This window comes from Ovis aries, chromosome 9 (genome assembly GCF_016772045.2).
Source record: "Ovis aries strain OAR_USU_Benz2616 breed Rambouillet chromosome 9, ARS-UI_Ramb_v3.0, whole genome shotgun sequence".
Classification (NCBI taxonomy): Eukaryota; Metazoa; Chordata; class Mammalia; order Artiodactyla; family Bovidae; genus Ovis; species Ovis aries.
In genome coordinates, this window is record NC_056062.1 from 28,480,752 (window position 1) to 28,508,115 (window position 27,364).

The following is a 27,364-nucleotide window of genomic DNA, read 5'->3' on the forward strand; positions in this document are numbered from 1 at the left end:
TCTGTTGATGGCCATTTAGGTTGCTTCCAAGTCTCAGCTGTTATGGATAGTGCCGCAGTGAACATTGGGATCACACGTATCTCTTCAGTTTAGATTTCATCTTTTTTTGGATATATGTCCAGGAGTCCCTTTTGTTGATTAAAAAAAGAGTGGAGTGGGGATGTTGAGTGTAATAAGTGAATGAAAGCAGTGTACCTCAAATATTATTCATATGACCTAGGTCTACCTCACAAACTTGTCAGAATCAAATGTATTATAGAAGTGCTTTAAGAGATAGCCCACTATGTGAATATCCATAACATCACTGTTCACATTAGGTAAAATGTGGAAACAGCCCTGCTGTCCATCCTTGGATGAATGGATAAACAAATGTGGTATATGTACAGAATGAGATATTATTCAACTATAAAAAGGAATGAAATATGGTATTTGCTACAACTTGGGTGAACCTTGAAAACATTACACTATGCGAAAGTCAGGCACAAAGGTCTCATGTGATTCCACTTATGTGAAATTTTTCAGAATAGGTAAATCCACGGAGACAGAAAACAAGTTCATGGTGGGAAGAGGAAATAGAGACTGACTTCCCTGTGAGCCTGGGAGTTTATTTTGCGGCAATGAAAATATTTTGGAATCAGATAGAGGTGGTTTTTGCACAATGATGTGAGTGTACTAAATGCCGCTGAATTGTTCCCTTTAAAATGGCTAATTTTATGTTGCATCAATTTCACTTAAAAAGCATAATTTTATGTTAAGACATGATTTCATTTCCAATAAAAGCGTATATGCACACACATACATATACACACCTATAACTGGCATCAATGCCACCGTGTGTAGTACACCTGCTGAATCGCCAGTAATTGTCAGTCCTCGGCGTCCAGGGTGTCACAGAGGGAGAGCTACATACACCTTTGCACATGCGGAGCTGGAAGCTCAAGGCTGCTGGGACTTGATTAAGGTCATGTCGCTTTGCACATGTGGAGCTGGAAGCTCAAGGCTGCTGGGACTTGATCAGGGTCATGTCGCTTTGCACATGGGGAGCTGGAAGCTCAAGGCTGATGGGACTTGATCAAGGTCATGTCGCTTTGCACATGGGGAGCTGGAAGCTCAAGGCTGCTGGGACTTGATCAAGGTCATGTTGCTAGGAAGCGGCCGCTGCAGAACTGGCTCCTAGGTTTTCCTGTCTTCACTGTTTCCATATGATGCTTGCTGGCAGGGTGGCAGAAGCTGACAAACTGGATAGACCAGGGAAGGATCAGAATTCCTCTTGAAGCTTCAAGTCTGCCTCTCTCAAAGATAAAGTTTCTTGACAGTCTCCACCATGAAGCAGACGAGTTAGTCTTTGCTCTGACTCTTACGAGCTGTGTATTTTTTGCCTGGTTCTTTACCACTTCTTTGAGCTGGTTTACTTTTTAAAAAAATATAATTATTAAGAATTAGAAGAGGATCATTAGGAATTCTTAATAAGATGTGCTGTGCCTGGGAGAGGTGTAATGAATGTTATCTGTTACATATGTACCTGCCCCTTGTATCAGTAGAGTCTGGTTCATTAAGTTTTCTGGCAAGCTTCAAGGAAAAAGCCTTGTGCCTTTAGAGGTATATGTGCATAGAGTTGGCGTGGGAGGCTCAGTGACCTTAACTGGCGCTCCAGCTTGAATTGTGGGCATTTCCCCTTCTGCTCTCTGACGAGGACCAGCCTTCCTGTGTCTGCGGTGGCTAGGGCTGCTCTTGCAGTTGGGTAGCTTTGACAAAACCAGAAAGACTGAAGTGCTTTACCAGCAGTTCACCTTGAGACATTTTTCAGGTGGATCTGGTCTCTGGTTCCGTGAAATACGGCAATGTTTGTGAAATGCTCTTAGACTTTAAAAATAAAGGAGAAAGAAAAGAAAAGCAACAGTGCTTTCAGCTATGCTGACACGTCACGGTTCCAGCTTCTTAATGCCCGAACAGGAGGCAAGAGAAAGATGCTTCTTCAAGTCTCGGTCTCCCTATCTTCCTGTAGTAACAGAAATTGATGCAGCCCATCTGTGCTGCTTCAGAACAAACAAGAGTGAAGTCATGGTGCTTAAAATAGCACAGGGTGGCGGGGTTGACAGTAGCCCTCTCTCTCTCGTCTCCCTTGGGGACTTTCACGCAGGATTTTGGCATCTCGGCTTGTATTGGGCTCACTCTGCGTGTTTGTTTCTGGGTCACGTATGTGCTCGTGATCAGCCTTGACCCCTGTGCAGCCCTCTGAGGGGTGCTTTTCTGCAGGAGGAGGAATGTGTGTGGTCTCCTCTTGGTGTTTCATTTTAGCCGGCCTGCCCTCCTTCACCTCTCTGAAGCTGTCATTACATATTTGAGAACCACTTTAAAGCCAACCTCACCTCACTAACATAACACATCAGTCCAGCGTGCAGCTTTTCATTTCAAGCTTGGAGAGTCCCTGAAGGAGGTCCTGACTACTTACTCCCAGAGCTGAGGGCATGGACTGGGCTCTTGAGGTTTAACTTAAGAGGAAAGGAAGTATTGCATCGGCCAAAAAGTTCATTTGGGTTTTTTTCATACGAGCTATAGAAAAACCTGAACAAACTTTTTAGCCAATCCCTTAGAAGTCAGCTTGATTCTCTTTCCCAGACAGTGAATGAAAGGCTTCATTTCTCACGATGCCCTTCTCCATGATTTTAAGTGGAAGAAAATAATATGATGATTTCATGCTGCCTTTGTGTTCCTTACAGTCTGGGTACGTCTTGTTACTCCACACATGTGTTTTTTAAAAAAATGCATCTTCATTTGTGTTCCCTATGATAATTATAAAGTGTGAATTCCAGGTGGCATCTCTAAAGATGCAGTGGGGCTTTGGCTGCTTAATTTCCCTAAAAACTTATGCAGAATGGTGCTTATTAGGTGTGGAGACATGTACCCTTAGCGTGTGTTGTGTCAGTTGGGATTTTTCCTGTAAAGTCACTGAAGAGAGCAGAAATCGAGCTTTTGTTTGTCTTCTTCTTGTCCTGTACAAATAGTTTTGATCACGATGTTTATGAATAGACGATCTCAGTCTCTTCTTCCTAAGTTATGTTTACAAAGGAAATGGATGTTGATCGTGGTGGGATTTCTTGGGGAGGGAGTATAGTGGGAGAGAAGTGTCTAAGGAGGTCTAGATATACTTGGAAGGGAGCCTAGTTTAGGAAGATAGTGGTAGGGGCAACCCAGACCTGATGAGCTTAGCAACAGGGATGAGAAGGCACTTCAAGAACAAACACACACAAACCCCCCAAAAGGCAAGTGTTCCAGAAGGTCTCAGTGGAACTGATCAACAGGGAAAATGAAGGATGCCTGTGTCTTGTATTTTAATATGACACATGTGGGTTTTGGTTTGGTTTTTTGGTGACCAGGCCTTTTGGACTCATGGGTCTGTATCTGAAGCCGTGTTAAAGAAATGATTTGAAGTCTTCAGTGGGAGAAGAGCCGTAAAGCCACCTTCTTTCATCTACAGTCTCTGGAGTTATCTTCTCTAACCACTTCAGAGGTGAGACGAGTTGGTTTCAAGTAATTAAGAGCTGGTCCTTAACCTCTGCTGCGCCCTGCCTGCAGTATAACCATCCAAATGAGATGCGGTGAATGCTGTTGATAGGCCCTGGGGTGTTATATAAATGGTGTTTATCATAAGCCCACTTTCTTATTTTTATCCTCTCAAATAATCAATTCTAAATGTGGTAAGTTTGCTGAGACCACCCGTACATTTGCATTTTAAGTAGTACCTCCTTGTGGGTATCTGGGACTCCTTCACAGGTAGAACACAGTCATGCTCAGTCGCGTCAGTCATTTCCAACTCTTTGCGACCCCCTGGACTATAGCCTGCCAGGCTCCTCTGTCCATGGGATTCTCCAGGCAAGAATACTAGAGTGGATTGCCATGCCCTCCTCCAGGGGCTCTTCCTGACCCAGGGATCGTACCTGCGTCTCCTGCATTGCGCAGGTGGGTTCTCTACCACTGGCGCCACCTGAGAACACAGTCAGAAGTTCCTAACCGCAGCCTGCAGGCCTGCATGGGGTGCCCCCATCCCTCCTCCCCACCGTCTCTTGATCCACCCCAGTTTGCTGTGCTCAGACATACTGGCAAAATGTTTTTCCATCCCAGGATCCTTGTACTTGCAGTCCTCCTGCTGGAAATGTCCTTCCCCAGACTTTTGTATGGTTTCAGCTCAAATGTAATCTTGGAAGGACCTTCCAACCAGTCCAGATAAAATACCTCCACCCTCCTTTCTCTGCACTCTCCTTCCCCCAGTCATTCTGGTTCACTGCCATGTTTTATAATTATATGGAATTTTAATTTACTTGCATGACCTCTTTTTATCTCTTTTCTTTTCCATTAGCATGTAAGCTCTGTGAGGGCAGAATTTTATGGACCTCTGTCTTCACAGTACCTGGCACTCAGTAAAGATTTATTGAATGAATGAACGGATCAGAATTTTAAATGAATGAATTTAAAAATAGCTTGTGCTTGCAGACACATCCTTCTGTGGAGGTGATATTTGGATACTATTAGTAGACATGAGGGAGACTCCTACCATCTGCCTTTATGTAGTGGAGAGAGGTTCTCCTGTTGTAACTATCCATTTTCTTTTACCAGAACCAAACCAAGGAGAACAAATATTAACTTTGCTTAGTCAAGTGGAATGAACGCATTTTAGCACATGAGCTAGAAAGGTCATCACTTTGCCTTGTATCTCTGAGTTTGTGTAGCCAGAGACACTGAATGTTTGTAAAGGAAACCAAAACAGCCGAAAATATATGATTCATTTTCTTTGACTCATTTCTGGCTGGTACCTTTTGCAGTACTGTTGTTGTTTAGATGCTAAGTTGTGTCTGACCCTGCGGCCCCATGGACTGTCGCCCACCAGGCTCCTTTGTCCACGGGCTTTCCCAGGCAAGAATACTGGAGTGAGTGGGTTGCCGTTTCCTTCTCCAGGGGATCTTCCTGGCCCAGGAATTGAACCCACATCTCCTGCACTGGCAGGTGGATTCTTTACCACTGAGCCAGCTTGGAAGCCCCTTTTGTAGTACTGTTCAGCTCAGTTCAGTCACTCAGTCGTGCCCGACTCTTTGCGACCCCATGAATCGCAGCACGCCAGGCCTCCCTGTCCATCACCAACTCCTGGAGTTCACCCAAACTCATGTGCATCGAGTCAGTGATGCTGTCCAGCCATCTCATCCTCTGTCGTCCCCTTCTCCTCCTGCCCCCAATCCGTCCTAGCATCAGGGTCTTTTCCAATGAGTGAACTCTTTGCATGAGGTGGCCAAAGTATTGGCGTTTCAGCTTCAGCATCCAATGAACACCCAGGACTGATCTCCTTTAGGATGGGCTGGTTGTAGTACTGTAGCATCCTATAAAACAAATTAAAAACCTGCCTTGAATGTATTCCCTAGGCAAGCTCTCCCCGCCTCCGCCCCACCCACCCAGTCCAAGAAATCTAGGCTATATCTAATGGGACTGTTTTCTACTTAGGATGTCTAGCATTAAGTGTGTATATTTCAGAGTTGGAGCAAGCTGTGTTTTAAAAGCCAGGCTGGGTGGGTCATCTCAGCTTGTGCAAACATTTGGAGCCAAACACGTTTTATTTGCCCCTTGGCTAGTGTCATTTGTCACACAGTCTCCGAGTAGTAAGACAGTGACACCCACGCAGTTTCTCAGGCTGTGCTTTCTACTAATTGTTTGTTTAATTAGAAAATGAGTAAGTATTTATAGGGAAAATCTAAAACTGTGGGGCTGAAACCTTCTTTAATTGTACCGTGTTATCACCATCTCCGAAGGATTGCACTTTGGGAGTGCGTGGGTGGTGAGGGTCTTATTTTGCTGCTGGTGTTTGCTAAGAGATTCTGCTGAAGGTTTCAAGGGCAGCAAAATGAAATCCAGTGGCAGTAAACCCACTCAGAAACAAGGTTTGAAACCCAGATAGACTAAAAATGTCTGTCTCAACCACGAGGCTTGTGTGCATTCTGCAGCTTAGACTGGGAACCTGATACATTCAAGACATCTTTGAAGGCCCGTAGCTGTACGGGGAAGGGCCTGTGTGTACCAAAAGGTGTTTTCTTTTACGTCATTGGAACAAAGTGAGTCACATGCTGATAAGCTCTGTAGAATTTGCTGGATGAAAGCTCAGAGCAGGTGAGATCTGAAGATAAAGCTAAGAATGGAGTTTGGGTTCTGGGTAAAGGAATTGTCTTCAAAAGGGTGGTCAGTTTTGACTGATTGGTTGAATACACTGAGACCTGGATTTCAATTTAACTGCTTTAGACATCTTTACATTTTGATTTTCTGGTCACATTCAAAGGCATTGATTTCCACCCCCACCCCCCAACCAAATCTGGCATGCTGTTAACGAGTGTCAGTATTTATGTTAAGTTGACCTTTTAGGTCTAAACAGAATGGCTGAAACAAAATGGCTGATGGGGAGGAATTTTTCAGTTGGCTGGGGTCACATGGAAATGAGGACTGTCTGCAGACCCAGTAGGGGTAGGCAAGAGAAAGGGGGGGTTGAGACTGGAGGAGAGATGGGACGAAATTCCTGCTGCGGCTCTTAACTGAGGTGTGGCAACCTGACGTTGTGTCTTTTGGATCAAGGAGGTCTGGGGACACCTCCTGTCTACAGTGTCATTCTCCATGCAGACGTTTGTAGGTTGAGAGCCAGAATAAAATGATACTGACAAGCTGTGACTTGTGGAGTTGATTGTGCTTGCAAGAAAACACAGATAGAGACTCCATCACGTCACCCCCCTCCAGCCCCCTCAGAGGCCTGAGGGAACCCCCTGGGCTGTTTGCCCTGTTATGCCGCCATCTTGGTTGTAGAGTCAGCCAGTGGGGGTGAAAGCCTTGGATCTTAGCTCCGCAGCTTAGCATCTGTGCAACCTTGTAGTAATTTACAGAACCTTTCTAAGCCTCAGTTTTCTCTCTCGAGAAATGGTAATAACACCTTGCAGGGCTATTATTTTTTATTGAAGTAAAATACATATAACATAAAATTTACCACTTGCACCATTTTTTTTTTTTTTGGCTGTGCCATACAGCACGTGGGATTTTAATTACCTGACCAAGGATTGAACCTGTGACCCCTTTAGTGAAAGCACAGAGCCCTAACCACTAGACCGCCAGGGAATTCCCACCACTTTCACCATTTTTAAGTGTACAGTTCAGTGATGTCAAGTAGGTTCACATTGCTGTCCGTCACCTCCAGAACTTTTTCATTTTCCCAAGCTGCTACCCTGTACCCAAAACAATAACTCCCCATTCTCTCTGCGCCACCCCGCCCCTGCCCCCCGCAAAAAGAACTGAGATCTGAATGTGGGAATTTTGGCTCCGTGGCATGCTTTCTACCATATCACACCTCAAGAGGGTTTGCTGTCTTAAATGTTGGACATCTCTTAAGAATCTGTTATGTTAATTGGTACTACCTATAGAAATGCGTTTTCTCAGTGGATCTGTTGCTAAGGGTGGATGAAGAGTCTGGGTGAATGAGGCTTCCTGTTCTGTTCCACTGAAGTTCTCATCAGTGATGAGTACATTCCAGATTTCCCAGGAAGAGTGACCCACGGATGTCCTGTCCACACCTCTGACGTGCAAACTAAAATCAAATTCTAAGAGGGAAGGAGATGGAGGCTGTCTTCTCCCCCATCAGCCTGCTCCCTGAGTTGTTCTTTCCTTTTTATAGAGCTCTCAAGACTTGATTTCTGTCTGTGGTTCACTGGAATATTTCATTGCTCCTGAAATGGGAATCTTGCTCTCTGTTCTTATTCTCACCCTCTTTTCCATCTCTCTTTCCTGAACTCCACCAGTGGTATCCCAGCCAGTCTTCTTCCTCCTCTCCTACTTAACCTCCATGTGCTGGTGGATTTTCTTTCTAGCAGTTCAGATCTGATCACTCCCCTTCCCTGTTTGAAAACCCTCCATAGCTCCCCTTTACTACTAATTAAAGTTCAAACTTTACCAACTGGTTTTCTAACCCTCTGCCTGCTGGGTTCATTCTGAAATGTGTGACTCCCTTCATTCTCCCTCAGCTCTCCCCGTCCATCAAGCAGGAAGACAGGACCCTACAAGGAGTCTGGAGACAAGGAGTAGAGAGTGTAGCCAGAAAGAAATCCCTGAAGGCTTCCTGGAGGAGAGTGCAGTATAGAGACAAAGTAAGCAGAGGCCCAAAGATGAGGCTGAGTAAGTGAATGAACTTCGGATGAAATTTTATGAACGAAGGTCTGTAGACCTAGGAAAGGGGAGGAAGGCAGTATTCCCTGAGTAGCTTGAGGGGGGAAAAATAGAATTAAATGTGTGCAGATTATTGAATTGAGCAAAGGAATCTTTAAAGCATCCTAGAGAGAGAAAAATGCCTTAGACTTTGTGGGGCTAATATTTGTTTTTAGTGTTGAAAGGCAGCTCTGCTTCTTGGCTATATGCACATTCAAATGACTTCCATGCTGCAAGACACCCAGGAGATTACCTGGTAACAGAACTTTGCATTAGGGTGAGTCATTTACCCTCTCCCTTCTCACTGTCTGTATCAGGAAGAATAGGATAAAAACAGATACTTCCTCAACCCCAAGATAACCTCAGTTAAGCTGCAACTTTAATTTTTTTGTACCACTCAGGAAAAAATCCTGCCAATGAAACTGTGACATGCCCTTCAGAGATGTTAAAAGTGTGGGACAACAAAGGATTGGCCACAGAACTGAGTCTAGGATTGTTCTGGAATCAATGGAATACAGTATCTGCTTCCTAGGGTTCTCGTGGACAGTGCCAGACAAACAGCAGTAATTCAGATCTTTGTGGTGATGGTGATGGCGGTGTTAACATAGAGAAGGAGGCAGGCCTGGAGGCTGCAGTGACTAATGACTTGTGTAAGCGAAAGCTCTCCGGGAAGTGCTCTTTCTGCAGATTGTGCAGATTTCAGACTGGTCGAGTCTCTGAACAGGCGGGAGCCCTTGTTGCCTGTAATTCTGTGTTACTGCGGGCTGTGACTGTGGGTGCTTTTAGGCACGCTGCAACCCAGTGGCCATCGACCTCTCCCAAGCCCGAGGGGGGCAAAGGGCTCAGTTGCAGAGCCTGGCCTCTAATCTCTCCTTAGCCCTGCACTCTGATCTCCACGCTCCCAACCATTAGAGAGACGTTTTGTAACCATAAATGGTCAGCTGCAGGCTAGAGTGCCTGGGTGCTCCCACATTACAGGCCAGTGGGAAGCTGCATGGAGAACCTGGACTCTGGCCCTTGTGGTCGAGAAGCTTTTATGTAGTGACAGGCCTTGCTGGGAGGAAAGGGCCACACCCGGGTCTCAGGCGACTTTAATTAGAGCTGTAAACTTGGTTGCCCCGTGATAACAGGTCGAAATAAGGTCTGCGGCTGTATGGCATGAAACCACCCCTGGGAAAAGCCTAGCAAAAGCGTGGGTGGCACCTGGGGGATTCAAGAGAGGGTGGCCCTGCAGCGCTAGCCCCTGCCTGCCATCTCCACCCACACCGCACCTACTGGTCGCACTCAGGTGTCTCGTTTCTTCCCACAGACCAACAGGATTCCCTCTGTGTTTTGCTCCGGCTCTGCAAACACCGCTCGGCCGTCAGCAACTCGTCCTTAGGTTTGGACCCAAACTGGGCACCCTCTGATCCTCACTCAGCCCTGGTTCCCTGGCTTATCTCTTCTGTCCTGTTTTTCTACCATAATTTTCTGTTTTCTGTCTTTGCCCTTGGAGAATGGGGCTGCATCTTATTTATCTTTCCATCTCCTGTGCTTTATACATAGTAGGTCCTTTACAAAACCACACTGGGCAGAGCAAGAGAGCAAAGGTGATACTCTGAGGGTCCGAGGAGGAGGAGGAAGGCAGCTCTTGAATGTGGATGAACAGGGGGCCACATGGGCCCTGCTGAGAAAGGGAAACGAATGCACAGAGTCCACTGCGTTAAGGAGCATGGGGGCAGGGGAGGTTGGGACAGCCCTACTCTTGACCTTGACGGAGTCACGGCTCAGGCCGGTGGATGGTTCGGGGCCAGTCGTGCCCATAGGAGCTCAGGCTCCCACTGGCCGCCTGAGTCCCTGGTCCTGCTCTCAGAGGCTTTGGGAGGAGGGGGCTCTGGACCCGCCAGCAAGCACCAGTTTGCTAGGGTTTTCTTCACTCCAGGGATGAGTGTCCTTAGCTTCTCTTTGGTGAGGCTTCTAGAAGCAGAGGGCACCTGAGGCTATGACTTTCTCAATAGACATGCGTTGTTCACTTGGTGAGGTTTGAGCGAGTGACTTGGGAAGAACTGCACGCGCAGTTAGGGGAGTCTGGGGCTGTGGGTGGAGGAGACATGCTCGCAGACCTCGGGGTGCAGGTCAGCACTGAGAGCCTGTGTCCTGAAGACCAGGTGGTCAGCTCCTGCCACAGCGGCCCCAGAAGGCGTGTCGGGTAGGGACCCTGGCATCCAGTGTCTTCATCTGGCTAAAGAGGGCTGGTGCCTCTGGGGTCTGAAATGGCTCAGGGTCACAGCTCCATCACTTGGACCCTTGGGGAGATGCCCTTGATCTCTACGTGCTCTGTATTGTGCCAGGTACTTGTCAGGTTTAGAAAAGCTAAAGGCAGGAAGGGAGGTGTTGGCCCCTACAAATGGAAAAAAAAAATAACCTGTCCCTCCCCCGTACCTGCCTTCCAATATTTATAAATATAATAATAGCTTGGGTTTTACTCTCTGGAGCAGAGGTTCTTAACCGTGTGTCAGAATCACTTGGGTAGCTCTTTGAAAACTTGCCAGACCCGGTCTTCAGAGGCGGTTCGGGAGGTCCCGGGGAGAGCGGGGCTCCTGAGTGTTTTGGAAAGGCTCGCCATCTCTGGGTAATTGTGATGGATGCCTAGATTAAGATCTGTTGCCTTAAATGGGAAAGCTTCCTCGGGGCAGAGGTGGAGTTCCGTGTATCTTGGGGTCCCCTGCACCTTTTATCTTTCACTCAGAAGTGTTTATTGAGCACTTGCTGTGGGGTTGACCCCGGAATACAGTGCTGAGCACCACTGGTGTTGGTCCTCCTGGAATCACCCCCCTGGGGGGGGCGTCCCTTTCGTGTTAGATCCTAGAAAGTGTGGAGACCAGCTTCTGTTCCTTCTTAGGCATCATTCGATCCTGGTTTTCTTCCCAGGTGCCATAGATAAGATACCTGGTAGCAACAGCATTGAGGTTATTCCCTTCTCCACCGTGAACCTGGAACCCAACTCACGTAGAAGGGACCCCTGGAATTCTGTCAGTGTTAGCAAACAGGATAACTAGATCTAAAACTGCAACCCTGACCTTCCCATTGAGACTAAAGAATAGAACCTGCAGACAAGACTGGAATGGAGCCTGCGCCTTTTTCTTTAATGTAAAAGGAAACCGACGTTTCATGGCTTGCCCCTTCCACTCACTCCTTGTATTCATGGGTTTGCCCACGGACTCGGCAAACATTTCCTGAGCACCAACTAGACACAGAGGATGCAAAGATGAGTGAAACACAGCCCCAAACCTTAGGGATTGCTTACTCTAAGCTGGGAGGCGTAAGTGCAAGCCGACACTTGAAAAAAAAGGTGTAACAAGTTCTGAATGTGTGTTGTGCAAACTGTGAACAGGTTCGTCACTAAGACCTCTTCGGTGGTTTCAATGAATAGAGAATCCTTTGTGGGTCTGTGCTGATGCCCAGGTGCCCTGCCACAACCCCCAGCTCCATCTGTGAAGGGCGACGCTGGGCCAGGAAGGAAGGCTTGCACCTGGCCAGGAGAGGCTCTGGTTTGTATTCTTGCTCAGCGATGTCTGCCCCAGTTGCTTTGCTAGGATCCCACTACCTAACCATTTCCTATGTGACGGTCACATGCATATTCTCAACTGCATGGTTCTTTTTGAACTAGCCTGAGACAATCGTGGCTTCTGTTTCTAAGAACGAGCGCTTTGGTGAGAACTGGGGATCATGAAGCTTGCCCTTTGTCTCGATACTGTAATAACCAGCTTGTGCAGGCAGGAACTGTTTGCAAATATCCATCTGTTTAGAGAACAACAACAAAAAAACCTGGGGGAAATAAACTGACACATCTAATTTTCGAGTTGTTTTTGGTGGTAGGTTTTATGGGTGATAGCGTCTCAGCCTTTTTGCTTTGCACTGTTCCCCTTTGGTTTTAGAAAAAGCAGTCAGCTGTGTTTTTAAAAACATAGATGGGTTAGTGAGTTTTTCTTACAGGAACTCTTTTTCCTCGGAGGGTGAAGGTTCTGAGTGATGAGCGTTCTAATGACCAAGCTCATCCACCTGCCCTCTGGCATCTTGCTTGGTAGCTGGCTCTGGTTTTTCCTGTTCACAGACGGGGTGCCTCCTTGTCTCCCATTTTCTCTGTAGATTGAAAATGGCCTCAGGGCTGAGAGGTGAAACTTCTCAGAGGCTAGACTGTGATCCAAATTAATTGTGTGTGCATGAGTTCAGCGGTGCCTCTAGGGTGTCGATCCCTCATCCTTTTGCCCCCCTGGGGAGGAGGACACTGAAGGAAGCCCCTTCCCGGCGGGGGGGAGACCCAGGATTTCTGGGGGGAGGGGGTGGACCCAGGAGGAAGGGAGGCAAGGAAGAGTGGGGGGGCTTCCAGGGCTGAACTAGCACGAGGTTGTACCACATTCAGGATTTCAGGACCACTGGTGCCATATGCACTGAGAACTCGCTTCACAGAAGTGTGCATCCCGTGGACTGCGTGGATCCCCGCACGAAGGCTTGGCCTCATTTTTGGCCAGTAGCGGGAGGCATCTCAGCCCGGGCGTGTGGGAGCCGGTTAAGCTCTGACCCAGGAAATGCCTTTCTTTTGGAGGAGCAGGGCAGTGATCCCTGCTGTTGTGAGGGATTTGCCTTGATCTTGCCTCCCCCGTTCAAGGCTATGTGTGTGTGTGTGCTTCTTTCTAAATACCGAAATATGCCTTCTAATTATAAACTTGTGTCGTTGTTCCTTGCCCCCTCCCCTCCGCTGTTGGCTTTTTGGGTTTAAATGCTCCTCTGTTTGAGGCTCGTGTTTCCATTGGCCCAACCTACTCTAAATCGCTCAAATGGTTGTGCTTTTTTGAAACCTAACTCAGGGCTGCCTGGTGCCTTTTCGTCCTCCATAGCTGAGCCCAGAGAAGAGTAGGGTTTTTCAAAGTTCTGGAAATGTCCATGGGTAGACTGTCTTGAAGTACAGGATGGCATCGGGACAGTTGTGTGGTTTTGAGGTCTGCCTGGTTAGAATGGCCGTCCCGCCTGCCACATTTGAGAGGGGACAGCGAGGCAGACAGAGCCTTTGAGTCTGTGGGAATAGAGACTGTCTCTAATTTTCTGTTGCTTTTGTTGTTTCAGTCCCTTGGGAAATGGTCACAAGGTCTGGTTTTAACAGACAGAGTCAGGAGGAGGCATTATTCCTGCTAGTGGTGTATATGTGAATTTATTTCTACTTATGTAGTGATTTTTATTTGGACTCTCCTTTAATTCTGTGTTCAGGACAGTTCTCACTGCTTGAAGTTGATTCAACTGTTTCTTATATAAATACCCATTCCTTTCTCTAATGTCTTCAAGGTACTTTTAGTTCATCCTGTTTCTTCTGAACATTTTGTTAATTTTTCAGGCTGGATTGAGTGGGTTCTCTACTCATCCATCTACCTACCTGCCATCCACTCATAAACAGGATAAATAAACAGGATTTATTTGAGTGTGAGCAGTGTGCCAGGCAAGGTGCCTGATGCTGCTGATTAGAAGATGTGTGAGTCTCCTTCAGGGACTTGGTCTAGATGGACATACACCTGGGAAACGAGCCCCAGGGGAAGTGGGATCTGAGGCTGGGAGGGGCATCTGTAAGAGGGCAGGGAGAGCGACACGGTGGGAGGAGAATGGTTCCGGTGTGGTCTCATCTGTGCTTAGGAAGAGGCTCTAGGTGATGACCAGCTACTTTGATGTGATCTCTTTGGATCCTGTGACAATTGAGCTTGGTCTCTTTCCTCCCAAGGATTTCTGTGGACTTCGTAATTTAATCAGTGGGAACAGTATGATTTAACTGTGTTGGCTGTTTTTTTCTGAAGTCAAATCATAATTCTCAGCCTTAATCTCCTGAGAAATGAGCTGAGTAGCTCCGTGTGATTTTTAGGTAGCTTTTCTGGAATAAGCCTAGAGTGGTGATCCATGTGTTGTGATCCAAGCATTTTGCTTTATTTAAAGGGAAACTTTCCTGATATTATCAAATAAAGGCTTGCCATATCTATGATCATTCCTGAGATTCAAGTTACTGAAATGGATTAAGACTAATGGGGAAATTTTAATAAATGATTACTGTTAGCTATACAGAATCTGAGCTTTAAATCAGTGTGGTAATTGATACCATTTGGCTATTATTTATTTAAAGTTGCCCTAATGTCAGAAGTGGGCTTCCCTAGTGGCTCAGTGGTAAAGAATCCGCCCACCAATGCAGGAGACATGGGTTTGATCCCTGGATCAAGAAGATCCCCTGGAGAAGGAAATGGCAACTCATTCCAGTATTCTTGCCTGGGAAATCCCATGGACAGAGGAGCCTGGCAGGCTACAGTTCATAGGGTTGCAAAAGAGTCAGACATGACTTAGCTACTGAATAACACCAACAATGTCAGAAGTAGCTGTTCTGAACAGGCAGAAAAATAATTTGTATGGCAGATGGTGGAATTCGTCTCTGATCATCCATGGTTCATCTTTTTGCAATAGTAACATCAAAGATCATTGATCACAGATCACCCTAACAAATATAATAATGAAGTTTGAAATACTGTGAGAATTACCAAAATAGGAGATAGAGGCACAAAGTGAGCAGTTTTGGTGGGAAAAATGGCACCTTGCTCAAAAAATGGTAGACTTACTCAATGCAAAATTGCTATAAACCTTCAGAGTGTGTGTGTGTGTGAGTGTGTGTGTGTGTGTGTGTGTATAAAGCAATATCTTGAAGTGCTATAAAGCACTATAGCAAAGCACAGTAAAATGAGTTGTGCCTGTTATTTGAGCCTCAGCTTGTTCTTTTCTAGAATGAGCAGAAGATACTTCTTCTTTGATGAGACATTAAGTAAACTGTAAAGGCTGTTCATGTTAGTCATCAGGTTTGCGAATAGGTGGGTCACATGTTGCTTCTCGAAGAGTAATTGTATGAATTATGACCTCTCTCTGTTAGGACAGCATCTGAGACCTAGAGAGATTCCCAGCTGGTTACAGTTACCTTGTTAGTAGTGACCGAGCTGGGTTTAGGGTGAAGGTTCTTGGTGGTGTTGGCATAAGAATATGCTTCATGTGGTTTAGTGTGAACCTTTGAATGTTTATACTTAATAAAACCCTTGCTTTTCTTAAAACTCTTCATAATTTTGATTTATCCTTTTCTCCTGATCTCTGCTATATAATTTATAAATGTGCCTTGCATTTACAGATGCTGTTATCACCATGGAAAATGGCAGAGACTGAGGGCTAGGTGGGAACTTTTGCTTCTGTTATGCTTCGCAAGACAGTAAATCTTTGCTAACGATGCATTTCTTTTAAATGAAGACTGGATGGGAGAAGATGGGAGAAGAGGGTCAAATGCTTAAAAATAGGTTAATAATTCATCAGGCCAAGATTCTCTTCCTCAGGATTTTGTTGGCAACTGTCCTCAGGAATGCCTTAGGCCTGTCCTTTCTTTCTTTGGAGTTGAGCCTGCTATTAGCTGGCCAGTTAGTGATGTGATATACCTCATTACCCTCATGTGGGGGAGTGGTAAGATATTTCCAGAAGCATCCGCCCAGCACTGGGAGCTCTGGAATGTAAATAACCTGAGACATGGCTGCTTTGCCTGAATCTATGATAGGAAAGAGGACTTTTTTTTTTTTTTGTAACCAAAGCCTCCATCTGCCTCCTAATGGGCACTCGGAGAATCAGTTAAGATTTTTTTAAGTTTTCACCATTCTTCCAGGGTAGTGAAGAGCCTGCTCATTGGAATAGACTCTGATGCTGGGAAAGATTGAGGGCAAGAGGAGAAGGGGGCAACAGGGGATGAAATGGTTGGATGGCATCTCTGACTCAATGGACATGAGTTTGAGTAAACTCAGGGAGATAGGGAAGGACAGGGAAGCCTGGCGTGCTGCAGTCCATGGAGTTATGGAGAGTCAGACACAACTTAGCAACTCTTCTAGTGGTTCTGTGGACTGTAGAATTTCCCCATCATTGTCACAGAAACTCATACGTGTTGTGAGTCCTAGGAGGAAAAGGAGTATTTTATGCATAGTAATGTTATGAAGGCCGGTTCTGTACTTTTTTAAAGATAGCATGTTTCATGGGTAGACCTAAAGAGTATCATACCAAGTAAAGTTAGTCAGGTAAAGAAAGACAAATGTCATATATATTACTCATATTTGGAATCTAATTTTAAAAACGGATACAAATGAACTTATTTACAGACTCACAGATTTTGAAAACAAACCTATGGTGACCAAACGGGAGATGTGGTTGGGATCGGGAATAAATTGGGAGTTTGGGATTAGCATCCACACACTACTGTATATATAATAGACAGTCAACAAGGACCTAGTGTATAGCATAGGGAACTCTATTCAGTATTCTGTAATAATCGAGATAGGCAAAGAATTTGAAAAAGAGTGAATATATGTGTATATATATATAACAGAATCACTTTGCTGAATCACACCTGAAATTAACACAACATTAGAAATCAACTGTACTCCAATAAAAATTTTTTAAAAAGCACATATCTCTCTTTCCTGATGCTCTACCTACACAGTTATAATGAATAAAAACTTATAAAAGACAGCTTGTGGAAAGTTATTAGCTGGCCATTTTGTTTCAAGATGGCAGACTAAGCCACACAGTATACTTGGCATAACTTTGAGCCACAGCCTTTCTGTACTGTCCTCAGTTGTCACTGCACAGAGGACTGCTGTGTTGGATGCCCCAGCCCCAGTGTTTACCCCCTTGTTGGCATGGGAACCGGCCTGGACTTCCCGTCAGGTCCACCTTTCGGAGTCCCTACCCATCTCCTCCCCCACTCACATCTGCCCTGTGCTTGTGCCCCATCTGGGCATTCCAAATAAAGGCCAGCCCCCGTGTGTCTGGGCACAGAACTGAATATGTCTTGGCTTTGAATCAGTCACTTCTTTTGCCGTGCCATGTGGCTTGCAGGGTCTTAGCTCCCTGACTAGGAACTGAACCCGTGTCTCCTGCAGGGGAAGCACAGAGTCCTAATGACTGGACTGTAAGGGAAGTCCCCAGTCACTCCCTTTTGAATGTTGCCCCCAAAGGGACAGAGAGCTTGGAATACAGGTGGTCCAGGTGAGGCAGAGAATTCACTGTGGCCAAGCCGTGGTGTGAATAAGACTGCAGAGGTTAACCCCTCAGGGGTATTTCCCATGAGGGCAGAACTTCAGGATGTTTTCGGTGGTTATTCATTAAAGCAGAACCCATGGGATCGATGTTTGGAAGCACTTTTGATGACAGTTATTATAGTTTCCTATCCATTTTTGAAAGATACAAAGGTTCACTGTCTCACTGTATCCACTGGAGATGGAAGGAGGAACTGGGTGTGTCTTAAAGGCCCCTGGACAAGAGAAACACTACTTGTTTTGTACTTTTAAGAGGAATGCTTGTTGTGTGTGTGATTATCTTTTTTTTTTTTTTTCCTTTATGCTAGTCCTCATATTCTAGTTAAGGGCGGGAAGGGGAACATTGGACTGAATTGGTGAAACTTGAATTTCCTACATCTCAGAAATTTAGGGCTTATTCGGAGGAAGCAGAGCTGTGCTGCCTTCTAAAACAGTTTTGGTCTTAAATTATGTGTAGACTACAGATGTGCCTGAGTGTTAAGTCACTTCAGTAATGTCTGACTCTTTGCGACCTCATGGGCTACAGTCCGCCGGGCTCCTCTGTCCATGGGATTCTCTAGGCAAGAATACTTGGGTGGGTTGCTGTGCCCTTCTCCAGGGGATCTTCCCAACCCAGGGATCGAACCCAGGTCTCCCACGTGGCAGGCGGATTCTTTACTATCTGAGCCACCAGGGAAGCCCTTGGGCTTGTAGGAATGCCAACAGACCATGGTGTAGAACTGCCTTGTCCCTTACTATAGCCACTGGCCACGTCTGACTGTTGAGTGCTTGGAAATGTGACTAGTCTCAACTGAGATGTACTTTCCAGTGGAAATCACACATTGGATTTCAAAGACTTATTATGGGAAATAAAAAGAATTAAGATAGCTCTTTAATAATTTGTATGTTGGTTTCATAGTGAAATGACAATATTATAGATATATTAGGTTATATAAAATATATTAAAATTATATTTTCCCATCTCTTTTTATGTTAATGTGGTCACTAGAAATTTGAAAATGTGGGTAGGAAATTAGAATGGGTATTCTGGGTCTCGTCCAGTTATTAAAGAGTTTATGACTGGGTAAACAGAAAGGGAGGGAAGATGAGAAGGAACCCCCAGGGGTGGTTGAAATGGGTGGAATATGCAGGAAAGGGCTTTAGAGGCAGTTGGCGGTTAGATGAGTTTTGAAGTTGGGGAGTGAAGATTCTTCAGGGAAAAGGAAACTGCATGGGGCTCCCCCTGACGGATAAGGCAGGGCCCACCCTCTGCCCACGAGGAGGAAGGAGGGGCTGGGAGATAAGCACAAAAGAAGCTCTCCCTCTAGGATGGCACGTGCAGTAGGTTGGAGACGAGAAAGCTGAAACCCAGAAATAGGGCATCACTGGTCCCCTAATCTGGGGATCAGGGTGACCCACGCCCAGTGATTTTCCTGTCCCCGTGCTCCTCGGTGATGTAGCAGGTTCTTCCTGAGTGAGGGGTTTTTCCTGCTGGCTTTCGCCGGGGACTGTGCCAGTGGGGACTTGGGTCCCAGAACAGCTGAAAATGACTGCTTTGCTTCTGAAGGTTTTCACATTGTTCTTTATCTGGCCTGTGGTTTCAGAAATGAGCCCTTCTGCAGTCAGGAATTGTCAGGGGCCTTTATTTAGAGGGCAGAACCCTAGAGACATGCTTTTAATGTGACGTGTTCCCAACTGTAGGCATGTCTGGCCAAAAAATGCCAGCGAGGACCGTGTTTAGTAGCTCAAAGCAGGCAGAGCCATTCGGTATTGCTCCTGTGAGTGTGCTACGTGCGTGCGTGCCACGCTCAAGTTCTCGTTTTGGACTTACATGCGTGACCGATGGGTGCTATCAGTTTGCTTTGTGGCATATTATCAGCTTAAGCCAGATGTCCTTTGGAAAAAGGCTCCTGTTGCCTGGTGCTTTTATACCACCTGAGAGTTGGCCTTTCTTAATTCATAATTTTATATTTTTAATTTTTAAAAATTTTTTATGGGAACCATTTTAAAGTCTTTATTGAATTTATTACAAATATTGCTGCTGGTTTATATTTTGGTTTTTTGGCCCCAAAGCATGTGGGATCGTAGCTCCCCAACCAGGGATTAAACCCACAGACCCTCCTTTTGAAAGGTGATGTCTTAACCACTAGACCTCCAGGCAAGTCCACTTGGATCATAATTTTTAAAGTTGCCATAGGCGTGTTTGGGGAGTGATTTGTGAATGAGAAGGCAGAAGTAGTCCAAAGATTTGGGTTTAAGTCGGATAGATTCGATTCATCAGATAACAGTGGTCAGCATTTAATGGAATTGTACTTAGTGGCAAGCGCTGTCCTGGGCAGTCTTTGTGTATTAAATTAAATCACTTAGGCCTTATGGTGACCCTGTGTGCTAGATTAATGTTATTTCCATTTCACAGAGGAGTGAACTTGGGCAGAGAGAAGTAAATTGACATGCCCAAAGTCAAAGGCTAGTAGATGGAAAAGCTGGAGTTTGAATCTAGGTCCTAAGCAATGAACTGGGCACCCGTGTTAACTATCAATGTCTTGCTGGGCCTAGAGATGGATATGGAGTGGTGAACACATCTGATAGATGTGATTTCGCTGCCAGGTCATACTGAATTTCTGAGGCTCAGTTTCCCCAACTCTAAAACTGGTACCTAAACTCTGCCCTCCCTGCCTCATGAGATGTGTTTTGTAGCCTCAGTTGCCCTGTGTCATATTAGTGTTTGGAGGCAGTCTCAGGTGGTTGAAGGCTGTGTGTGCGTGCTTGGCTTTGGTTTGCAAACATCAGAGAAGATGGAGTGGAAATGGGAGGGCAGGAGAGGGGGTTGAGGAGAGGCTCCTGGGATGTGGCTGTGATGAGGTCGTGTCGGGCACCCAGCTGGCCCCGTATTCCTGATGATCTGGTTCCCTGTCGTTGCTGTGTGCTCCGGCCAGAGTCACACCCCTCAGCGTGAAGCAACAAAAGCTTGATTTCACAGCCCTTTAAAATGCTGCCTCCTTGCTGCTCTGGCTGGCCCACAGCATGCTTTGGTCACCCTCTGGGTATCCCCTCTTACACTTGCTGCCTGTTAATAAGGTTACAGTGTTTGAAGATAGACCCTGGGCTGCTGGCTAAGTCTTGAATCCAGAGGGTGGACTTCCATTTTGTATTGAAGGAGTCCACCCTCAAATAGTTCACAGTATTTTCCTTCAAGCATAAGAACAGAATCCAGAGCCTTTAACTTTCTGTGACTCAGCAAAGAACATTGCACCCTTTCCTTGGATTATAGTGCTCTGAGTCCGTGATCCTTTTGAGATCACGGTGAGAAAGCCTTCGTGACTCATAGAAGTGAGTTGCTCCTGGTGATTCACGTTTAGCCCTAAATTCTTAACTCCGGAAGTCCTGGTGTGGGTCATTAGTATGGATGGAGCACGTTGAAGAACCAGTCCTGGTTCTAGGGGCTTTTTATATATGCCTTCATGTCTGAGCCTCACAACAGCCTTGTAAAGTTGGTATTGCAGCCCTAGTTGTATAGACAGAGGAACTGCAGCCTGGCAGCGTCATGTGGTCTCAAAAGCTGCTAAGAAGCAGGGCCCCCAGCCCTCTGTCCACACCAGAGCATTGTTTAGGTGAGGGCTGCTTCCTGCTGATAAAGATATGTATATCCTAAATGTTTAAATACTTTGTGCCAGTTATGGGAGAGTTTTTCTGTAAAGGCTGCAGGGCAAATAGTTCAGACTTGGAGAGTATCTTTGTCACAGCTGCTCAACTCTGCCATTGTTGAGCGAAAGCAGCCAAAGGAAATAGGTAATTGGGTGGGCCTGGCTCTGTTTCAATAAAACTTTATTTAACTAAAATAGGCAGTGGGCCAGATTTGGCCTGTGGGGTGTGATCTACCAACTCTTAAGGTTTTGTCTGAATGGAAATGGATATTATTATTAGGACTATTATTTCATGACCGTTTTGGAAGAAGGACAACAGATGAGCTCACCAAAGATAGAAAGTGTCACTTTTTTTTTTTTTTTTTTGGATATAATTAAATCACGAGCCATTCTTACTTGGGGGGCTTCTCACAGAGTCTGGATATTGTAGAAGCTGCGTGAGGGCTGGCTGTATGCACCCCACAGCTTGGTGAATGCAGGCATGGAACCCACGGGTGTTGGATAAATTAGGCATTTTTCATCTCGGTGTATTCACAGCTTTTTCACATCTGTTTCATGGTAGCTCCTGCAGCCTGGAGTCTCACTTAATCTCACTGACTTTGCACTGAAATATCTCTGGGCATACCTGCAGTTTGTGTGGAGGGTGGCTTCTGCTTCCTGCCTCCTGAATCTGATACCAGGGTGTTGGGTGGCTGCTGGACATCCTTGGGAAATGCCACTGAGCTTCCCACCGGCTTTGGTGCCAGGGCCCCAGACCTTTCCGAGTTAACATATTATCTGAAAATGGATGCGCGCCTATGGGTGCTAGTCTCCTCACCTTGCTGCAATGAGCTGCTTTTGTGGGCCCGAGGAGCTCAAGGAGGAGGATGAGCTGAGTGTCCAGGGAGGCTGTGCAATCTCTGTCTGGTGCTGCTTGGCATGTATCAGGTTTTTTAAGCAATTATTCATGGTGTGGCCCGACTGCTGAAATGGCAGAAAGTCACTGTCAAGAGTGACCTAATGAGCCCATCCATGGTGAGTGCTTTGAAATACTTAAAAACAAACAAACCCCCAAACTAAATGGTGTCTACAGCAAAACCTTCTCACCTGGCTCTCTCCCCCACCCCCCATGCAGCAGCGCAGCATCTCTGCAGCAGCTCTGGGAACTGCTCTGCGTTCTTCTGTCCTCAGGGTTTTCCTCTGTTTGTAAAAGGCTTTGAGATGCTGGGATGGGGCGAGTCTTGCTCACTCCCGATTTCAGATGTTAATAAAGAACCTGATGGTCCATGCCTACCTTAAATAGGATTCTAGCCCTGAAGGAAGAAATCTGCTTCGGTCCAGTCGCCCACCTGGTTGCCTTCCTGTTCTTGAAACGTAAGGTGAGTTGGAGACAATTATTTCCAAGATGGAGGTCTCTAGAGTCATGTCCCATCATTTGGGATGGATTGGGTCACATCAGAGAGCTGTGAGTGACTCCGGGAGCTCTCATTTAGCCTCTGGTTTTAGGGAGAGGAGTTCTAGATTTCCATGCCCATGACCTTAGCCTAGATGTGACTACATAGTTATATTTCAAAAAGTTGGAATTGTCCTACTTTCTACCACTGACCAGCTGCAACACTAGGAATCAGTGAGAAATTATTTCGTAGTACTTTTGAAATTAGTTAAAACATGATAATGAGGATAGAAGGAATGGGAACACTTGAAAATGCACACACCCCGACACATTTTCGCTTATTAGAGCTTGCTTTATTAAGGATAAAAACTGGTAAACATGAAAACTTTGATGTCTAATTAAAGCCCAAAGCAAATTGTTACACAAAGGTCCCAGAATCTTGGCTGTATCCAAACAGAAAGTACATAACACGTACATAAATAGTATGAATTTGTAGTTTGAGATAGTTCTTGAAGATGTAAAGTTCTTTTATTTTAAAAAGGTCTGTGAAATGCAGCAGATTATTTTTAACCATGTAGAAAATAGCTATTAGCTATCATCCAGTAGGTAATATAACATGTTTATTTAGTGAAAATAAGTGAAAATTTCCTTTAAGGTACTGGGTAATAGCTGTCTAATAGCTCTTTTCAGTCTGAAAGGTTTAAAAACCCAGGGGCAGTTAAGTCTTTTAGAGCATTTGGAAAATCTTATTTCTATGGCATCCAAATACTGCATACCATTTTTCTCAGTAGTAGTTTAAGTTTTGAGGGATCTTGCTGTTGGATTTCTTGCAGGTTGTCTGAATTATCAAAGTATGGATTTAACTTGTGTTTAAAAATCAGTGGATGTGTAAGAGATGTCTTATCTAAAGATAATTTGAGAAACTCCAGTACTTAGTTATTCTTTGTGATCCAGGAAAATATGTTTAGAAGCTTCAAAAAATTTTCTAGTATCTGTTTATTTATTCCACTTATTTACAAAGAAATGCTGATTAGATGACAGCTATATTTAGTATGCATTTTCCAGGTCATAAACTGTTTAATATGTAATTGACTAAAGATGAGTTGACTGACCCATCCATTAGGTTAAAGGACTAAAGCTTGTGAGCTCAGCCTTGGTAATATTACTTTGGGAGGAAGGAAAGAAAATACAGGAGAAAATGAATTTCTGGTTTCCTGAAGGAGCTGAAACAAGATATCCCAGGACTGCCTTTAAAAAAATGAATTAAATGTAATTTTAAAAAACCTCCACTGTCCATTAAGTATATTTAAAGTATTTAACATTACTTTTTCTAAGTTAGCCCTGGAGAGAGGGGGAGACATATAGCAGGCTTGATTGGGATTCATTTGCCTTTAGCTGCCTTAGCAGCTCCTGGTGGTACCATAGTCTCTTTGAAACCAAGTGAGGTTCATTGACCTTTCTGACCCCAAAGAGCAAAGGTCATTGTGTTACCACCTGGGCTGAGGGAGAAAGAAGCTGGGGTTTTGTCTGTGTGGGGACATGGGCAACTGTTTCCATTGAAAGCTTCAGTTCAGTTCAGCTCAGTCGCTCAGTCGTGTCTGACTCTTTGCGACCCCATGAATCGCAGCATGCCAGGCCTCCCTGTCCATCACCAACTCCCAGAGTTCACTCAGACTCACGTCCATCGAGTCGGTGATGCCATCCAGCCATCTCATCCTCTGTCATCCCCTTCTCCTCCAGCCCCCAATCCCTCCCAGCATCAGAGTCTTTTCCAATGAGTCAACTCTTCGCATGAGGTGGCCAAAGTACTGGAGTTTCAGCTTTAGCATCATTCCTTCCAAAGAAATCCCAGGGCTGATCTCCTTCAGAATGGACTGGTTGGATCTCCTTGCAGTCCAAGGGACTCTCAAGAGTCTTCTCCAACACCACAGTTCAAAAGCATCAATTCTTTGACGCTCAGCCTTCTTCACAGTCCAACTCTCACATCCATACATGACCACTGGAAACACCATAGCCTTGACTAGGCGGACCTTTGCTGGCAAAGTAACGTCTCTGCTTTTGAATATGCTATCTAGGTTGGTCATAACTTTTCTTCCAAGGAGTAAGTGTCTTTTAATTTCATGGCTGCAATCACCATCTGCAGTGATTTTGGAGCCCCCAAAAATAAAGTCTGACACTGTTTCCACTATTTCCCATCTATTTCCCATGAAGTGATGGGACCGGATGCCATGATCTTCATTTTCTGAATTGAAAGCTTAGAAGCACTCAGAATAGTAAGATGCATGTGGTCATTATTTCTGGGTACTCATGATAGGAGTTGAAGTCAAAGGCCTGGGCTTGAAATTAGAAGTCATGCTGAACTATAACAGAGAAAATGAGATTTGGGGAAAATAGTTAAAAAAAAAAAAACAAAACCACAAAACAGTCTGGTAAAGGGGCATGCTTTCCACATGAGATTCACAGTGGATGCATGTTATTGTAGTTGCTCCCAGATAAGTGTCTGGGGTTCTTGTGGGGAAGAATAATTCCACCAGCCACCTTGCGTGTATGGGAGCCCCTGTTTTGTTGTGTTCATGGAAAGACGTATTTTGACTAATGTGAGAGGGTCTCTGAGTCAGGTGAATTTTTTTTACTTTTGGGTCCCCAGTACTTATCACACTGCCAGACTAATGGTCAACTCCCGCTAGATGCTTGTGGTTAAATGACTGTGCATGACATGCCTAACTTTTTCCAGCTTAATTAGCCAGAGCCATCCTCAAAGATGACTGAAGAAGCAGACACGTTTCCAGAAAATATTTTAAGTCTCTTTATATTAATCGTTCAGTTCAGTTGCTCAGTCGTGTCTGACTCTTTGCGACCCCATGAATCACAGCATGCCAGGCCTCCTTGTCCATCACCAACTCCCAGAGTTCACTCAGACTCACGTCCATCGAGTCAGTGATGCCATCCAGCCATCTCATCCTCTGTCGTCCCCTTCTCCTCCTGCCCCCAATCCCTCCCAGCATCAGAGTCTTTTCCAATGAGTCAGCTCTTCGCATGAGGTGGCCAAAGTACTGGAGTTTCAGCTTTAGCATCATTCCTTCCAAAGAACACCCAGGGCTGATCTCCTTCAGAATGGAATAGTTACCAGGTCATAAATGGGTAACTTCAGTTTCCTCATCCCCTCTTTGAAATTATCTCCTGGTCGCTCCATAAGTTTCTGCCCATAGTGTTCAGATGTCAAAGCCATTCTCACAGCAAGGCAGGTTTTTGTTTTCCTCATTTTGACTTTCAGTTGTTAAAATTAGGTCTGGGAAACACTCCACTGGCTGCTCAAGGGACACCAGGTGGAGCCAGTAGGTAAATGTTTAGACGTCAGTACTGTTTAACAAAGTTGGAGACAAGTGTAATTTCCTTTTTCCTTCCCCTTATGAAAAAGATTAATTACGTTTATGTGATGCTAAAATTAAATTTTTTGGTAATATGTGAAAATCAGAGAGTTTGGAACTCAAATGGTGAATATATCAAGATTATGCTCTTTATGATCCGTTGTGTTATGAACAAATGTATCCATTTGTGAACAAATTTGTTAGTTAGAACTTCTTAGTGAGCGTTCTGCCGCCATTGGTCACTCTGGTGCTGGCAGTAGGTCTCAGGGACTTTGGAGGACAAAGACGGTTTCATCTGTAGTTGAGATCAAAGAAGGCAGAGATAAGGTTGCCAGGGAAACCAAAATACTGCAGAATTAATGTGCTACTCATGCATTTCAATGTGGTTTGTGGTTTGGGAGCTCCCGCCCACACACACACACACAAATGATGATACATATGTGGAAAGGGGTGATGCCCATGTGCCTAGGTCTTCAAGGAAATGACCCCAGGCTTAATATAGCTCAAACTGCGGGCCTCAGGGGATCATATTCTGTGCCCTTTTTCTGTGTGCTCGAGCATCAGCTACTTATGGTGCCCTTCCAGTTGGTTTTCGTGAAAATACGCTGTGGGATCTCTCTTTCAGTACTTTCTCTCCATCCCACACACACACACTTCGCAAACTTTTTTTTAAGCTTATACTTTATTTATAGTTATTATAAAATATTGCCTATATAGCCATGTTATACAATAGATGTATCCCTGTGGCTTATGTAAATAGCGTGCACTTCTGAATCTTCTACCCCTGTATTGCCCCTCCCCCTTCCCTCTCCCACGAACTTCGTAACGTTCTTCTTGATTTTTAAAATAAATTCTTTGTACAGAAATTTAAAAACAGGAAGCAGTTTTCCTCTTACAAATGTATGAAAATAACCTGTAATTTCACCATCTGGAAATACCTAACATAATATTTTGTTGTACTTCTAATATTTTCCATAAATATGCATATATGTATCTACGTGCATATGTGTATAATTTAACTGTGTTAAATATATGTATCGCATATAAAGTCTCTAAGTGTGGGGCACAGGTTTTAATTTTTAAATTATATATATTGTGATAATTCTGGGCCACAGAAACATTAACACATGTGAACATACAACTGTTTCTGTAGCCATTTCCTGGCTGTTGGTTGTATCTTTGTTGTTTCTAGGGATCCAGTATTATAAGTGATGCCACAGCAAGCATTGCTGTGCATCTTTTTGCATATCTTATTTCCCTCAGTCAGAGTCCTAAGTTTGAATTACTGAGTCAGAGCACAAGCATTTTTAAGGCTTTTGTTCTGTATTGCCAGATGCTTCTTTTGGAAGGATTTGGCAAGATACCCTCCTACTGGATGGTGGGTGAGCTGTCTGAAATAGGTTTTACTATCCCCATTTCACAGATGAGGACACTGAGGCTTAGAGAAACCGAGGCTGTTGACTGTTTTCATATTTTATTTAAGTTACAATGAAGACAAATAAGGCTGCCTTAAGAGACTCATATTTCCAGATTGGGTGGGTTAATGTGTATGTTACTAGCTGAGAAAATGCTGGCTATTTTAAAGCTTAGTGAGACCCACATTGGTTGTTGGAAGAAGATGGGAATTAGCTGAAACTGTTGGAAAAGAGTAAGCTGACTTTGGCT

General features: G+C 44.9%; 1 protein-coding gene across 9 annotated transcripts in view; it reads left to right on the top strand.

Moving 5' to 3' along the window:
• Positions 1-27,364, top strand: part of MTSS1 (MTSS I-BAR domain containing 1) — a 162,134-nt gene that overhangs the window by 54,586 nt on the left and 80,184 nt on the right. The window contains exon 3 of one of the 9 annotated variants that reach the window (XM_060393658.1): positions 22,242-22,317. The exons of the other annotated variants lie outside the window; for them this stretch is intronic. The gene's annotated coding sequence lies outside the window, so the exon portion shown is untranslated. The remainder of the gene's footprint in view (positions 1-22,241; positions 22,318-27,364) is intronic. 9 annotated transcript variants of the gene reach the window in all.